Source organism: Vanessa tameamea, chromosome 14 (assembly GCF_037043105.1).
Source record: "Vanessa tameamea isolate UH-Manoa-2023 chromosome 14, ilVanTame1 primary haplotype, whole genome shotgun sequence".
NCBI classification, from domain to species: domain Eukaryota; kingdom Metazoa; phylum Arthropoda; class Insecta; order Lepidoptera; family Nymphalidae; genus Vanessa; species Vanessa tameamea.
In genome coordinates, this window is record NC_087322.1 from 3,917,601 (window position 1) to 3,936,105 (window position 18,505).

Sequence of the window (18,505 nt, forward strand, 5' to 3'; positions counted from 1 at the left end):
TAAATGAGACAGTAAAATATTCGAAAATATTTGTCATCAAAGTTCTTCTCATAAAACAATCTTATTCTAGAACAGTATATTTATATGGTATCATGTATGTCAAAAATAATAATTATATTTCATAAAATTTACTCCTTCTTCTTCCTCCTGCCCTTATCCCAATTTACTTGGGGTCGGCGCAGCATGTCTTCTTCTTCCATACTTCCCTACTTTCACACAATCCATCCAAATTAAAATTTACTCCTATACCGAGTTAATGTATAGTATTTTATATATGCATAAATATTCATCAATTGTAGCTAGCCAGCAGGAGCTACCATTTAGCAATTATGGTGCATTTAATTTTTATATTTAATTGCATAAAATATTTTCCTCGTATAATTTCAGTAAAAGTAGTTAAAATCAAAAACTACCTAACTGCAGAAGATATAAATTGCTACAGCAAATGCAGATCCAGTTTAAATTTCTTCACACCCATATATTTAATACGACGAGAGACAAAATGGACGGAATACCACTTATACATGCTATTTGAGCTACATTATACTAACAAAATAATATAAATATAATTGATGTTTTTTTATAGTTTTTTTTATGGCATTGTTTGGCGGACGAGCATATGGGCCAGCTGATGATAAGCGGAAACCACTGCCCATAGACAAAGACGCTGTAAGAAACCAACCTTGGGAACTAAGATGTTATGTCCCTTGTGCCTGTGATTACACTGGCTCACTCACCCTTCTAATCGGAACACAACAATACAAAGTACTGTTATTTGGCCGTAGAATATCTGATGAGTGGGTGGTACCTACCCAGACGGGCTTGCACAAAGCCCTACCACCAAGTAAATAAGTTAAGTATTATATAACTCCAATAGTAACAGATGGAGTTTCAATGAGCGTCTCCCTTAAGATCATTATTTGACTAAAAGGCATAAAATAGTCGTAAAGATTTCGCAATCGCAGATAGTCTGATCTTTCAACGAATTCTGATCGGAGAATCGTAAAATCGAGCGAAATCAACTAGATAAAAGAAACATAGGAAAAAAGTTTCAGAATAATAATATTAATTTGATTTATTTAGTTATTTTAACAATAAAAATAAAATAACTATACAAATAGTAAATGCCTTTATTAAATAAGAACATTTAATTTTAAATAATATGTTTTGCTTACATTTAGTTCAAGAGATTGAATGATTGATAAACCAAGATACTGAAAGACATCAAACATATATCGATTAAAGGGCTTTTAGTAGAAGCGTATGGGTAACACCCACTCATCCAATTATTATTATTCTACCACCAAATTGTAATGATTTGTATTGCAGTATAAAAACCGTGGTTGTTGAAACAACTGTAAGAGCAAGGGATGCAGGAAGTAGTATATATGTAATATATACACATGTCCAAGACGCTAAGACCCGTTTTCTACTTAAGAACTCGTGTAATCGATCTATTATCGATTCTATTGGCAGATGTGATCGGCCTACAATCTGTTGCAAATTTTCTGAGCTACGTCGGCTACTTTAGTTTTATTGTCAAAACTCCTTATGTCTGATTTGATCCTTCGGAGAAACTATAAGTATCTACTAAGTATAGTCCATTCTGCGGCCTTGAATTGGTGAATTACACGCAACGCGAGTGTCCGTACTCAATTATAAATAAGAACGTTTTGATTAAAATCTTAGCGTTTTCCACAATTCGAGTAAAATATTTGACAAATTTTCCCGAATTTTACTAAAATATTAGAAGCTGAATTCTCCAGCGAATCTTATTCGAAATTATCGAAGTTGTTTTTACCTAATTGTAATGTCTGCCTGAGGTAAACACATTTTTAACAACATTGAAATTTGTAATATCTTAGAGGGGGATTTTAACCAAATCCATCGTGATGTGTTTTTTAAATATTATTTTTGTATTATCCATTTTTAATCAGAGTCCAGTGCGCTGTGAACCTTACTTGGTGGTAGGAGACAGATGGCGGTTATTCTACTGCTAAACGGCTATACTTAAAATGGATGTATTCCGGTTTGAACGTGAGCTCAAACTAACCTCATCATCAGACCACAAAAAGACCACCTTTTTATTTTTTATCCTAATATGTTGGGTAAAGTTAATAATAATAATACATTTAATTCATAAAGTTTACAGTATACAGGGTTGATTGCGTGTCATTATTTAAGGTATGAATTACTTTGCCTGAAGACTCTGCATTTCTAAGTTTATATTTTATTTGCTTAAGTTATTATTATGAAATAACAAAAAAACGTCAAATAAGACCAGCAGTTTTTATGTACAAGAGACAAACAAATCAATAAAGCTTTCTTTATAATAATAACCTAATATAATAATTATAATAATGTTGCTGAGCATAGGAACTTTGATTTACAATTATATTCATCTGTAAATATCAGAATAAAATCAATAGTATCAATAATCTTTTATAATTCAATTACCAAAAAAAAAAACAAGAAAATACCATAGATAATAGTTTCCGTGGTGGCATACAAGGTAAACTTACTCACACACACTCATTCCGTTGCATAAACTCTATTCCTTACTCAAATAGAACATATAGACAAAAGACAATATGAAAGCGCGTCTTAACATTTCTGGAATAAATCGCAATTTAAAATAAAACACTGAACCCTGCCAAGAAAGCTTTCACCGTAAGCATTTTGGAACATGTTGTAAGTCGTTCCTTTGAGATACATTTCCCGACATTTGATTTTAAATCCAATGCCTTACGCATTACGGTTCAAAGGTTCACATGTCCTTGTGCGTTATAAACAAGTGAATAGAATCTTTATGGTTATTAGTTAAGGTTGGTTTTTAAATATAAGTGCAACGTATCATCTGTAATAGGTCCCAAAAGTGGGATCCTGACGGCATAACATGTCTTGCAACTTGTTTATTGTCAGGAATTGCTTGAAGTAGTGACACTCGTCTCGTACATGTTAAATTTGTTAATTTTAGTTGTATTTAAATACATTTGCAGTAATTATTGAAGTTATACTTCTTTAGGCGCGTTATGAAATATACGTCAGAGTAAATTTTTATGATGAGTGCGCACAGAGTGACATCAAATTGACATGGTTAAGTTGTTCACTAAACCGCCAGTTAATTCAAATCGCTCAAAATAGACAACCTTACCTTTTTTATAATGTTTATTTTATTACAATTTTAAATTATAAATGTTTAAATTTATTAGTGTGTAGGTAATATAATAGCTATTAATTTTATTTGCATTTAATTTTTATTTAAACGAATAACTTCTCATTCGCGCACATATTTAGGTACACGCACCTCATTTACTATTTTGTTTATACTAGTTTTATATATCTTATATTAAATCCGTTAATCTTAAAGATTGAAAGAAAACTTCAGTTGTGGTTTCGAATTCGAGTTTGACCTTCGACCATTAAAATCCGCCTTCGGCCAAAGCTTCGGCCACTTTTGAACGAAACCTGAGATTTTGGACGAGCCGTTATGATTGCGCGAAGCGCAATGTAGGAGATGATGCGTGGGGGATAACATTGAATTACTGGTCGAACGCCGCTGCAGTAGTAAAAAAACATGATCGTGCGAGCATGTCATAATAAAACAATGATGCTCTGGAGGTTCTTGAGAAGGCTAAGTACAATTTAATGAAATTCCCTAATGTGAAGTATTATCTTTACGATTAATGGCAACGAATTATTTATCTGAATAATTTTTTTTAAAAAGTTTATTATGAGTATATCTTAGAAGATAGACACATTCTTTTTGATTTGGTTTTAAATTGTTTCAACGTATCACGCAAACACCGTTATGGTTCAAACATTTTGTACAAAATATTTACTAGTACAAACCTTCCTTGTTTATTGCTCTTTCTGTTCTTCTATTCCCCATATCAATATCCGTTGAATGCTTAGAAGTAAACGAAGAGATAAACAGAAGCGGACAGACTTTGTTTTATACTGTTTATAGATTATATGATTATATTATATATTATAATGTACTTAATTATTACTTTTAGTTAGTCAGTTGTTATCGTCAGTTTTAGTGCCATACTGTACTAGTAATAGTACTAGTACTGTCTGTGAAAAAATATATCTTAATACTTATTATAATTATTGTTTAATTAAGTATCAAATGAATATTGATTAGGTTATTATTAATGTATATATATATAAACTTAACTTTGCGGTTACATAATGTCAAATAATTTTATATAGATGATAAAAAAGCGTGGAGTTAATGCTTGTTGACTTCCAGGCAGGATATATAACATACATATGTAATTGTATTTAACTAACATGACTGTATTTTTAGACGTTGAAAAAGAGTAACTACTGAGTTTCTTGCCGGTTCTCCTCGGTAGAATCTACATTCCGAACCGGTGGTAGCTTTACTTAATATAGTTTGTTAAAAGACGATTCAAATTCAGTTTAACATAATTTCTTAGGAATAGTAAACTTTGGGATTCGGCTTCGCCTCGAAGGTTGTGATGATAGCCGATTAACCGGCTTTGGCTAGAAATCTACCTTCGATACACTTATTATCATATTTAATACACATAGATACATATTTTCACCACCAAAGAGATTCCAAATGACTCTTTAAATTAGTGGACTACGGAATTTATTGAAAGCGATATAACAAATATTATGTCATCTTACAGTCTTATAAAAATATATTAATATTAGGTATGTAATATAATACACACAATGAAATTCAAATCCATTGAGTGGCCTAAAAGATGAAATGGCTACGTAGCCCAAGAATTTCTCTTCTCACACAGACACTTTAAGGCGGTACTAAAATTTTATAGGATAACAGAAGCTATGCGCAATATTGGGTGCTATTTTTAATAGCCTACTGTGGACACAGAACAGCTTAGTATGAAAGAAGGGTGACAACGACCTTATAAAAGTTCAAAATAAATTTTAAACTTAGTAAAATTTATTCACAAATTGATAACTGATACTTTTAATAACCTTGGGCTTCTGATACACCACCAACTTTGGCACACAGTTTCAGTAAAATTAGCAAACAGATTTTGCGTGATGTCTAAACATTCTGTATTTTTTTTATTCTATGCCACCAAATTAATACAGTAATCAGGCAAACACAGTGATGCCTAGCACATTAATCGATAGTTACAGTTTTATAAAATATAAATAAATTATAATCTTAAAAAGATCCATCTTAAAACCAATTTATTAACAATGACATATTTTGTTTGGTCACCCTATTGTAAGGACGTCACACAATTTTATTGACGTTATATCAAACAGGTACTCCTGCGGCATTGAGTGGTAATGGCGTCTTTAGAACGGCAGTAAAAGACATTTTGAGCAAAATGTAAAATTCATGCACACTGAAATGAAAAATTATAATAAAGCCTCTTAAGATAACATTCACATTTATTTGAGGTTATAAGAAATATAAAAAGAGAAAATTTAAGAATTTTCTAAATCTCGAAATAATGTATGTATATATACTCAATAGAAGAAAAAAATATCTAAGTATATTTTTGTGACTTTATAATAATTATGATGTTTAAAGACAGAAGTTTATTCAATTTATATAATATTTTATATTAATTTGCATAATAATTACGTGTAAGTTATCATATACATGCTACACCTGAGTTATTTTTATCAAAGACAAACGCACATGATCTAATTATGCATTCAGTTGCAACAGATACAAGCTATTAATATTAATACGATTGGAAGATGCACGCCTACTTAGTAGAAGCGTGTTGATGCGTAATTTGCGAGGTCAAACACCTCAGCTAGTCGAACAGTCTCATACATATTAATTAGGCATTATCACACAATACGGAGCAAAAAGTAAACATTCTAAACACCAAAATTTGCATCAACATTAAACGTGAAACCTAAATTAGATAAACATAAAATAACTATAACGCTCTATTACAAGAGGGAAAGTTATTATCTATACGCACCGAATCCCTTCGTTTGTTATTTTATATATCTTTGTGTCAATCATCGATTGAATCACTTTTCATACATCATAAATTAGCAAATCGTTAATTTTAAAATTTGTGATGTTATATTACATAAAGTCATCAACAATTTAACCTAGAGTTTTAAACTAGTTCGACTCAATCAATTGAGATGAAATTTTCACACGTTACACTATTAAAAAAAAAAACTAGATTACTCTTTAAATTTTACTAACACTTATAATTAATTAATGTTTAATTTTATTTTTTTATCGAAATTCATTTGTAAATAAAGCTTAGTTCCGATTCAAAAGAACGCTGGCTTATCACAAACGTGTTGTTCCAAGGAAACAAATGGAATAGTCACATTGTACTTTAATTGTCGTCAAAGCGTACAAGTTTTAATGTTGCCTTGAAAATAAAACGGCACGGCCACTAGAAGATTATGAACCCATTAGTTGCTGAGATGTATGGCGTTGATTTATGTGCTGGAAAAGTAGTCTTTTATTATTTAGTGAAAGCTTTCAGTGCGGGGATTAATGGGTTCGTCTAAGAACAGATCAGTTGTTAAATGGACTTTGGAAATGAGGGACAAAAGTGATCAGGTAATTGTAAAAATGTTTTGTTATAAAACTGTACCCGGTTGAAGCCTTTTGTGTGTCTTTAGACGCTACTTGATAAGCAATCATTATATGCCTTTGAATGGTATTATTAGGTTTGTGACTGTTCTTATAGATTTATTGTGTACTACAATTACTGATAGTAGAACTAAAATTCTAAGAGGGTCATATACACACATTGCCTTTAAGACAGCAAATCTATGTATTCATAAAGTCAAGTTTTTTTTTAACCTAAATTAGTCGTTAACGGAAACTACTTCTGCTATAATATTCTAATTTAGGTTTAAATTAGTCCTACCAATTCTGACTATTTGGATATTTGCGTTGACAATCATAACAGGCACATTTAATCTAGATTGAAAATTCTGCATAATTCACTTTCCAAATAGTAGCAGAATGTTCTGTAAAGACGAAATTTATTATTAATACCAAGTGTTTCTTGCCTCGGGAACTATAACCGCCATAAATATTTTACTGCTCGTACAAGAACTAACTCATGTGTATGAATTCCCAGCAAATGCTACGCCATAAAGTTTTTATTGCCACTAATGGCCGATTCACTACAAGAATAGTTTACTTTTGCGACATATTTCCCTTTTTATTTTAAAAATAATTGATTTGCTTTGTATGTTATTATTATGAAAGTGAAAATAATTTTAATAAGTTTTTTTTATAATAAGTTTAGTTTTATATTTGAATTTAGAATGCGAATCAGTGATGTTTTTGCTATAATATGTTAAAAAAGTATAATCTTTGTAATCCTCCATTCTAATTATTGTTTATACAGTCAATGTGATTTTTTTTTGCATAAAGCATTTTTATTGAAAATATTCATATAAAACTAGTACTTGAAAGTGTACTAATACACGAAAATCATGTTTAATAAATGAAGTAAAGACTTAAGTAACACTGTTCTGTTGACTGATTCATAAATACAGGACAATTTCTTGAAACACTGAGGTAGATGGCGACCCTCATTTAGAATTCTATCGATAAGTTAAACTCTGTTCTTCTTCTAAAAGAACAAAATGCCCTATTTTTACCTTCAAGATTCATTACTAAAGTTACCGATATGAAATCAGGACGACGATCTGTCAAAGGGTGTCCGTGCTAACTCGCCTTCTATCACAAGAAAGTTAAATTGATAATTTTGTAAGTTTTTATTTGTTTTTTTCTTTAATGTACAAGTCACAAGCTTGGATATAACTTTTAATAATAGAATAAAATCTGATTTTACTTCACGTACTTCAAATCGTGGCGTGTATATTTTAATCAAATAGTTCGTATACAGCATTTCTTGTTTAAAAGCTGCCTGTTAACGATTAATAGCGCAACGATAGAACATTTTAATTAATCTATGGCTGTTCAAAAATTACTAGTGCAAATTATAATTTGTTAGCAATCTTTAAAGTTTATTTAAATTTATTTTTATTTTAAAAGTATTGTGGTTATTGTAAGCGATTTTTCTATAAAGAAATAAGGCGTATGATATAGAACTTTTTCTTATTTGGATGATTTCGACGGTAGTAAATTATTAACTTGAATATTAGTTTGAATGTTTTCGTCAGTATGTTTATTAGATAAATATGTGTGCAAACTTCTTAATATAAGAATGAATTTGTATGAGTTACTATTCATCTGATTTTGATTGAACTTTGGTGGGGTTTTCTGTGTACGCCTCAAATGAAAAAAATATATTTATTCAATATAAACGTCCTATACAGTCTTATGTAATTGTTATTCATTTATTAATTTAGTTGTTACTATCGTAACAATCTGCTACGTTCTCAATTGTCTTTTACTTCTTTTTGAAGCCTTGATTGATTTGTAATTAAATATTTTAATTGGTATATTAATGTGTGTTTTGTATGTATTTGTTTTCCTATAATATATAAGTAAATTAAATGAAGTTATTGAAAACGTTCGACACCAAGACTAATAGCTAGTAATTAATAATATTGTGCTAGTTTACATTATAATGTATTTTTATTTCCTTAACACACCTGCCTTTAATTTACACCTAAAAGATTTTTTGTAGTGAATACAGTAGAGTTCAACACACCTTTGTAGCAATTTTATTTGGTTGTGTACTAAAGTATTTAGAAATAATGTTGTTTATTACATATTAAGCAACAAAATCTTCCATAACTTAGACCACAAAAAGTGAAAGAGTATTCCGTAAGTTTTAATCAAAATATCTTTTGCCGGCACCGAGACGACCCTCCCTGTTTATATTATCATAATCTCGAGCACTTATCAAGAATTTTAAGGAATTACATAAAATTTCTTTCATAAAGTTCAATTTCCGTTTATTAAATAGAGAGATTCTTTTTATTGTATTTATTATCAGTTTGTACAGCCTTTTGTGCAACTAAAGAAAAGTATATTTTGTTTCAAACAAAGACAAACAGTAAAAATAATGTGTAATAAAATAAAGCAAAATGTATGAAACACAGATATAAAATGCCAATTGCAAGCTCTAAGATATCTTAGGTTTCATAAAACTTTCAGTTACTTTATTTGTATTGAAAAATAAAATGCGTTTTCGTTCATTTATTATGCTGTTCATTTTCTGGACTCCTTAGTCTAGTAATGCTTCTGACGTCATCGGTTAAAATACTTGTAAGTTACAGAGATTTCTGAATAATAAAAATTGTAATCGTTTAAGTTTATGTCTTTACAGTGACTGACTTATATAAATAGCTTACATAATAAGTTTGATAGTCTAGTAACTGTTGGATTTACATTTCAAGGTTTAGAGCAGTAAAGAATGATTCATCTGATACAGTTTTGTTACTCACGATACAATCAATATATGTTATGAATAGTTACCATTATTTAAAAAAAGACTGCAATTAAAACCTCTTTACAAATCTTTTTTTTTTTGTTATATTGTAATGATATGATAACCATAATACATACATTTTCATTATTAAAAACGTTGGTTTCTACTAATCCCACAAATGTTTCGATTATGCACAAAATTCGTGCAATATATATAATGACTGGCATTATTATAATCAGTGTTGAATGGCACGAATGTTGCTGATCATTATAGCTATAACGCACGACACCATGCCGCATTAACTTGGAAATAAAATCGGAAAATAAAACAATCGTTAAGTTGGATCTGTCATTATTGCAACTCATTTATTTCGGATTTAATTATTTTGTATCCAAATGTTAAATTGAATTGCAATTTATAGTAGGATAGTTTCTATATGAAATCTAATCTAATCTATAATTAATTATAAAATAAAAATAATCTATATTGATATTGAAAATAATAAAAATGTTTTATAATTGGTTTACCATACATATACATATATAAATATATATATAATGTATGTATGCATCATATGGTCATGATCGAATACGAATTTCCGCCAGAGTCCTTTCTGATCATTTTATTTCGGTTGCTTTGAAATAAATTCCTAGTTTTTATACATTTTCGAAAAGCTAAGTAAACGATTATGTTTTTAAAATAATCTGCAGAACAAGTTTAATTATGATTTTTTTTGTTTTTCAGGCATATTTGAGGGAAAAAAATAAAAAAAATATTGCAATAATATCGTTTTCCGTCTCGCATTTTTAAATTTGGACCGATAATTATTGTTAAAATATTGAAAAATATCCAGTATTTAATCGTTTTTATAAATCAGAAGAAAAAAAGTAGATTTTAATCAAAACTTTTTTTAAATAAATTTTAGAAGTTGCAATTTTGACTTATTTTGAAAAAATCTAAAAAACGTGATAACTCAAAAATGGTTCACTTTTGCATCATGCATATGAGGTTAAAATTATTACAAATAGTCACTGCTATCACCTCCTAACGGGAATACGTCGAATTACCAATTATATCTATAAAAAATATAGGTCACGGCCAACACTCATGTTACTCGCAGATAATTTTAAAGATAGCTGAACAACATCCACAGATAATGGATAAAACGAACACTGAGGAAATATTTGTATTAACTAATATATTATTAAATAAATGTTAATAAATAACGTAAAAAATATATATATAAAAAAAAAAACAAAACAATTCTGTCAGAAGTGGGATTTGAACCCACGCCCTCAGAGAGGACCAGAACAGCTCAAACCTACTATGTAGGCAAGGTTACCTTGAGTCTGGCGCCTTAGACCGCTCGGCCATCCTGACTGTGAGCGGTTTTGCGAAAAAGTGAATAGTATTCAAAGCTAAAAGATGATATGTTACGATAATTGATTTTTGTTTAACATAGTTTTAAGCTTATATTAGTTAATATTATATAAACTATAATTATATTTAGTTAGTTTTTTTTCTTCTACTTTTTTTTTGTTAATTCTAAATAAATTTGTAGTAAAAAAATAGATGTGTAATTTCACGAAAATTCATTTTTAAGAAAACGGTAAAAAAAAATGTAGTATTGTTTATTGTAAGCAATATAAAATCAATATAATTGACTTGCATAATTAGTGTGAGTGTGCAATTGTAACGATTTTGTAAATATAATTTTTACGGCCCAAACAAAGTTCATTGTTGGAATGACACTGAAGGAATGCCTGACGTGTTCGCGATGCGTCTCTTTGCACTACGATAACTCCGGCGGATATAACTAGTAATTGAGATTAGCTGTTTAAATCCAGCTAGGAAGACACAACCCGTTATGTTCGCGTGAAAGTGATTTCACTTCGATTTATTTGTAACAACATTTATAAAAATAAACAGCATATTTATTACATATAAACGAACACAATGAGCCGGTAGTATATGTGATACGTATTAAACCTAAACTAAACATTAAATTAGATTAGGTAAAAAAACTAATAAGTAATAGTTTAAGATTGTTCTATGATACTGGTACGTAATATACTTAATCAAGAAAAAAAAGTAAAAAACCTCCTTTATACATACATAGGTACGTTAAATTTATTATGAATATAGACCCACCATCGCTTATTTACCCAATGTTTTATATGTCTAGTGCAATAAAGAATTTCACACATAATACACCCACACCATCTTATACAATTACAAGTATTTTAAAACGTTATTTTTTGGACTACTAGATATTTTCTGTTTCCCATCACTAGCCCGTCTGTCAAAAAGATCAAGCTAACTTGCACAGGGTATATATATCACTTAGAAACAACACGAATTGAACAAAACAGAATGATGAAAGAGATCATATTTAAGACTCAAAACTTTTGGACGACATTTTCAAATTTAGGTGCCTATCTTTGATAACGTGCTCCTACGCACCACAGAATTAAAGTGATAAAAATCAAGTATTTTGATAGACAGTTAGGGAACCCTAACAAAGCGTTATCTTAAAATTCAATTACAAAAAAAAAGCATCCATCCGATTTTTATGCTCACATACATATTTCTTCAAAAGCAAAACCGCTCAATCCCAACAAAACATTGAACTTCCCATTTCCTCTAATTTACAATGCAAAAGATAAATCTCTCGGGTCACAAATCCTTGGGAACTCACAATGGTTTTATCAGAATTAGTCATCGTTTTAACTCGACTTCAAAGTCTGACGAAATTTTCTATTTTTTTTTAAACGTCCCGCGTTAACGTTTTGATTTTATCCGTTGTCTTTATAATAATTGTGTGGAATGAGATAAATGAACTGACGGTTGGTTTTCTTTTTATAATATTTACGAGTTTTGTTGGAGACTTCGTTTTCGTTAAGTGGGAATTGTTTTACTTTAATTGTCTTTTATAATTGTTCACGGATTAATATAATATATAAACAACAAAGTAGTGTTACTGAGTTTCGTATTAATTATTAATTTTGGTTAATGGACAGTTAATTGACTTTTTTTGTTCCGTATACGGATATCAGATTCCTATTCCTAGTCACGGAAATTAATGAATTTATTTTCCATTCTGTTACTTTGTTATAATACATAAAATGCGTCTTTTATTTTCTAAGATTACTGAATACGATTATAATTACGATGGTATTTTTTATGCAATAGTTGGGCGGACAAGCAAATCGGCCACCTGAAGTTATGTGGTTGACGACTTAACATCAGCGCCATAGACATTGGAGATGTAGGAAATATTAACCATTACTTACAAAGCCAATGCACCCTAAGTACTGCTTTTTAGCGGCAGTATAATGAATGGATAGTACACCAAGTATTATAAGTTATTTTGTTATCTCTTATATTATAAGATAACTGAATAAAGTGGATTATACCAGTGTTTTATTTTAATTTGTAAAAAATACTACCAATGTTATTTTTATGCAGTTAAAACGATTAAAAATAATTATATATTAACTTATATTTTACAAAACGCTTATACGAATGTAACAGAATATATACATCCGAAATTATCAACAAACTAATAACACTTCAAATCTTGTCGAACTAGCCAAACATTTAAGTGTAAGCATATGAAAATAAAATAATATTGATGAAATGAAAATATTTCGATAAAAAAAAAACATATACTAGGTACCGAAAGTGAATTCCGGCAAAGTTTTCTCCATGCCCAGTTTATTTATAGTTTTGCGCGTGAGTGAAATCGAAAGATAACTTTGTATTGTCATCCCGTCGTAACTCTTCAACGGGCGAAACAAAATGATACTGGTGTAAGTACAACATCTGCGAACTATCGAACGCTTATAATATTCATTTTCTTTTATATTTGATGTAAAAAAATATTTTATCTCAAAATTCCATTTCGAAACGTTCAATGTGAAGTAAATTTGGTACAACTGATGATAAAATTTAAATTGTAATTTTAGAAGATTTAGTTAAAGTTGTCTTCAGTTCGAAGTATACAAAGTGCGTATTCTATTGAAAATTATATTTTAAATGTCTTCTCAGCATTTTTTCAGTAAACAAAGATTCCTAATCAATGCAAAATGTATTTGAACTTCTGTCACCGGTGATGATGTTATCGAAAATTGATAGTCTTAAGCTTTAGTAGTTTTTTTTTTAAATCTATTATAACATATAAAATATATAATTTATTATATTAAATAAATATAATAAGCTTTCAAATTTTGAGATTATAATTGTAATGCTAAAAATTTAACTATGTGAGCAGGCATCAGACTAACAAACGCGATTAAATAAAATAGAAAAATACACCAAATGCAGTGATAACATTTGTGTGGAAATTAGAACAATTGAATTTAAAAAAAAGTTGTTCTTATCTACGCGTAAGCAATTTTACTTCTTCCGTATAATTTTGTATATTATTTAATTGCATGCAAATAATTAATTGCAATAAAATATTATTTATTATATAAATGAAATTTATTCGTATTCACTTCTATAATACTCATAAATCTATACGTTCACAATTAAAATTTGTAATACATTGTAAAATAAGATAATTTGTAAAGTTGTAAATTTCGAACGACTTGACACTTTATTGGCGGTTTCGCAAGTAAGTTCATCGTATAGTTTTCATGTCAGCCTGCGCATGCATATAAAAAAATCACTCTCATCATATTTTTTCATATCGTGCCAAAAATAAATATAACTTAAAAAAGTCCTCCCGTCTTAGATGAAAAGGATTCACGTTTTACGTGAAAAAATAAATATTGAATACCTGTACAAAGTTTTGTTTTCCTTTATGTATCTCTTATATTTATATATGAGTTAATTATAATTGTATTTTGAGTAAACAATATCCCATTTTTTTTCGACGAAATATTTTTTCGTATAATTATCTCTAGTTCACAGTTATGGAAGTTACCTAGCCGGGCAGATAGCTCATAAAGTGTCGGAGCGTTCTGCCAATAAAAAGTTTTATCTCCTAATGGCAGAGTCTCTATCTTCGAGGCGATCGCTCCTCCAGAAATATAAGACCCCTTGTATTAGACATTCAGTTAATGAATCTAGTTTTTCAGTGGTAAAATAAATTAACAAATAAAGTTTGCGTTGAGGATTGTATTATTCTTCAATGTAATGGCAATAAATAAATCAATCTTTTAAATTAATTAAAAATATATTTATTTTATTACTTTGTTTATTTCCACCGAATAAAACTTTAATTTCGAAAGCAATTACTCTTTCAGAAATATGAAACCTTTCGTAGATCTTAATGAATCATGTTTTACTTTAGAAAAATAACATTGAAATAATATAATTTCTAGTATATTTTAAGTTTGTATATTACTGGTATTTTTACTTTATAAATTGCATGAAATCAATAACATAATTATTATGTGCTATGTGATACAAAATTAAATTAATAAAACTAATCGATTAATATTCTTATCATTTTTCAGAATTATTATTAAATACCATTTCGTTGTTAATGTGATACATAATTTAGATTTATTAATGAAATTCATAAATGTAATAGAAACAACTCTGGTACATTTGTGTTCTCCAGTGGCTGATATATATTTAAATACTATATACTAAGTTAACATTTTCATTTCTATACGTAATGCTGCTGATATTTATATGATATGGGAAGGCCAATAGGAAAATGAAGCAACCTGAGGGCAGTTGGTCACTACGACTCATAGATCCTGGTGCGATAAGAAATATTAACCATTCCTTACATCGCCAATACGCAACTGACCTTGGGAATACTACATACGTATTGCTGTTTGGCAGATACCCCACCGTATCTGGTGAGAGGGTGATGCGCGAAATAATTTCTTACAGTAAATATTAATGATTAGTTTCAATGAATCATTCTGACAAATCTAGTTTACTGGATGTAGTAAATCAATGCATTTTTTATTCTCTAAATCTCACAATATAAAGGAAAGGCAACCCAAACTCGACCGGATACAGTTCGGGTGCAGGAACAACGGCTTTTCAAGGTAGCACCTCTTGTAAGAACTATCAACATTCAAACTGCGATCTGAGAGTTTCTTGACAAACAAACTCAATTGCTTTTTACTGACCTAGCATACGACGTAGCCCCCTAACTTTAACCCGCATGTATTGAATATAAATAAAATCTTTCACTAACATATTATATATTTTTTAATTTATTACACGTCAGAACTCTTTCATGATAACTATACATTTAAAAAAAAACATAATATGAAAAAAAAAATTAAGCTTGATTTACCACTTACATTATTCACCAATTTTTATTTATCTACCGCCTTGGTTATATCGAAAAAATCTGATGAAGGTATTATGATAGATGTTATGTTCAATAATGGCTTTTATGCGCTACGTGATAAGCACTTAGGTTTTTATTGTATGTGATCAAGCAATGGGAATTGTATGGCTGGTTTTATGGAGTTTTAAATGTTTTATCGGTAATTTCGACGCCCTTTATGAGTTAATCTGACAAATCGAACGTAATCTCTTACACCCGAGGGTCGTACGTTACTTATAGCAACCGAACGTCTTAGCCAATTTTGATAAATAACATTTCATTCAATTGATAAATGGAACTCCTTCTTATATAGCATACTTTGTAACGTTATTAATACAAAAAATAGTAAATTCTCATTCGGAAAAGGTTTGGAGCTTATTCCACCACGATGTTCCAATGGCAATATCCATGGATTGGCAGCGGCAGTAAATATATCCACCGAGCACAATATATTAATGTTATACAATATATATATATATTCTCGTCAGATAATTCAGTAGCACTCAGGTTAAAACTGCAATCCTCGGTTAAACATCACAATGTTCTAATCACTGAGCCTGGTTGATGCCACGATGACAGGCTTGCATAAAGTTTTACCCCAAGTAAATAATTTTCTTGATTAATAAATGACATCCGTGCAAAGTTGGGTCCTAAACCTAAAGTATTAATATGGACTTACTCGGTGGAAGAATATTATATCACCTTTTTTTTTGGATATACGCACTTTTTCCTGAACCCATCTATATAGTAAGGAGGCGAGGATGCTAAATTAGCAGTTGCTCGAGCGTCATGGAAATTTATTGAATTCGAAAGTTATAAAAAGAAAAAAAAAATATTACAAGTTTTTATAAAAGTTCATATTAAAAAAATTAAAATCTTTTAATTCAACACTTATTTAAGATATTCACTCTTTATTTTTTTATTACACCTAAAGTCGATATACTTATTTTTTATTCTATCTATCGCATTTAGTACAAATACTACATTTACTTTGTATATTATCATTGAAATGTTTGAATTAATATCGTGCTGCAGTATTACTTATTTACAAATAAAATTGTGGCATAAAATAAGCCTATTTTCGTTAACATTAACGTAACGTTATCTATATGTGGTGTGTATATTATAAACATTATTCATAATTGTTTTGACATTAAGCTGAAATAAAGTGCTGAAAAAATCAACTTAGCATTTTGGTATGCGACGCGCGTCTAGTATTAAGTACGGTGAGCAACTTAAGTTTTAATATAACATTTGATGATTTATTTATTATTTTCTACTAGATCTGCCTCGTTGTTCAATAAGATCAAATAAATGATAATATGATTAGCTAATATGATCATATTATGTCTTCAGAATACATGAGGGAATAGAGAGTCACGTGTAATTGTGCTCAAACGCACTTGACTTGAGCCCAAGTTTAGTCTTTCTTGAGAATTGCCGCCGTGGCCGAATTCACATACATTCATGTACATAATATTCTGGAATCGAACTTCTAATTTTTTTTTTGTTAATTAATTTCAAGGAATTTATCGTGAGAAGACTTTCCGAAGAAGCTTAGACGATCTCATCATCTCGATGATAGATGAATATTATAATACTATCCTCCACCTTAACAGGAGTAAGGCGTTTGATCCTGAGTCATCAAAAATTAATATCAATATACTGGACCGTCGCTGAACGTTGAACTTATTTTGCATACCCATTTGGGTATCTTTTAATATTAAGATAGTTTAGAGGATTCGATGTATTTTCGCACATTGTATTGCAGTGACAGTGCAAAACTTATGTGGCCGTCTGTATCGGCAGTTGTCACGCGATACGACCATCTACTACAGTTGTGTTGTAATTACTATTATTCATTCCGCTCGATCTCAACATAGTATAGATAATTGTTGTTTGGACTAAAGCATTGTTGTAATCATACACATTGGTCCAATAGCGAATGTTGTTTGCGCTTACTGGTCTTGGTTGATGAAGAACCAGTTAGATAAAATTTAAATATGTTTATACGAATATTAATTTTATTCATGAAAAAATAACGTTAATACAAATTATTATGTTAAAATAGATTGGCGTGTTCAGCTAATCATTTTGTAGTTTTTATATTGTGTCTTTGCTCAGGCAAAGGAAGAGGTTAGTACAGTTTTATATATACTACGGTAAAATATAACTGTCAGAATAAAGAGTCTAAAGTAGATTCTGATAGGAAATAAAGTAAAAAGCAACCTTTTTTAATCGTTTTAAAATAAAAATACATCATAACTAAGGTTTAATTCAACCCAGTGAAGCGTATGGGTAAAAGCTATTTACATATATAAAAGCAAACACTCCGGATGCTGTGGCTTCTGAAAAATGCCACCCAAATGCGAGTTACGGGTGCGGAGGAAAAAATGCGAAAAGTTGGCGGTCGAGTCGGCCTCAATCGCTCATATTTTGCGCATTGAGCATGAATTTTAATGTTCATCTGTTACGTAACTAGTAAAAGTAGGTCTTCAATTATACTTGGCCTAAATTCTTCATTCACTAAAAAAGTTTGAAAGACTTAGGTATGATAAAATTCCTAAGAATAGTTTAATTTTATTCACCCGATTACTACTATTCACCTTCATTTCTCAATACAAATTTTGATTAAAAATTATGAAATACATTGAATCATTTTTCACTAACCACAAATTTGATCAACTTATTATATTAATAAATAATTTCTTATTTTTATTCAATTTAAGTATATCTAGGTAACTTAGAAAGTGACAACAATCGGCGATTAAAGGAATATGTGATATTTCTTACAGAATCACATGTGTAATTTATTTTTGACTTTTGATAATGTCTTATT

The 18,505-nt window shown here is 29.6% G+C and overlaps 1 non-coding gene across 1 annotated transcript; it reads right to left on the reverse strand.

Moving 5' to 3' along the window:
* Positions 1 to 10,628: 10,628 nt before the first annotated feature.
* On the reverse strand, positions 10,629 to 10,742 carry Trnal-caa (transfer RNA leucine (anticodon CAA)). Its single transcript has 2 exons — positions 10,705 to 10,742; positions 10,629 to 10,673 (listed from the first exon to the last, which is right to left on the reverse strand). It is a non-coding gene; the product is annotated as a tRNA-Leu (tRNA).
* Between the last annotated feature and the right edge of the window lie 7,763 nt (positions 10,743 to 18,505).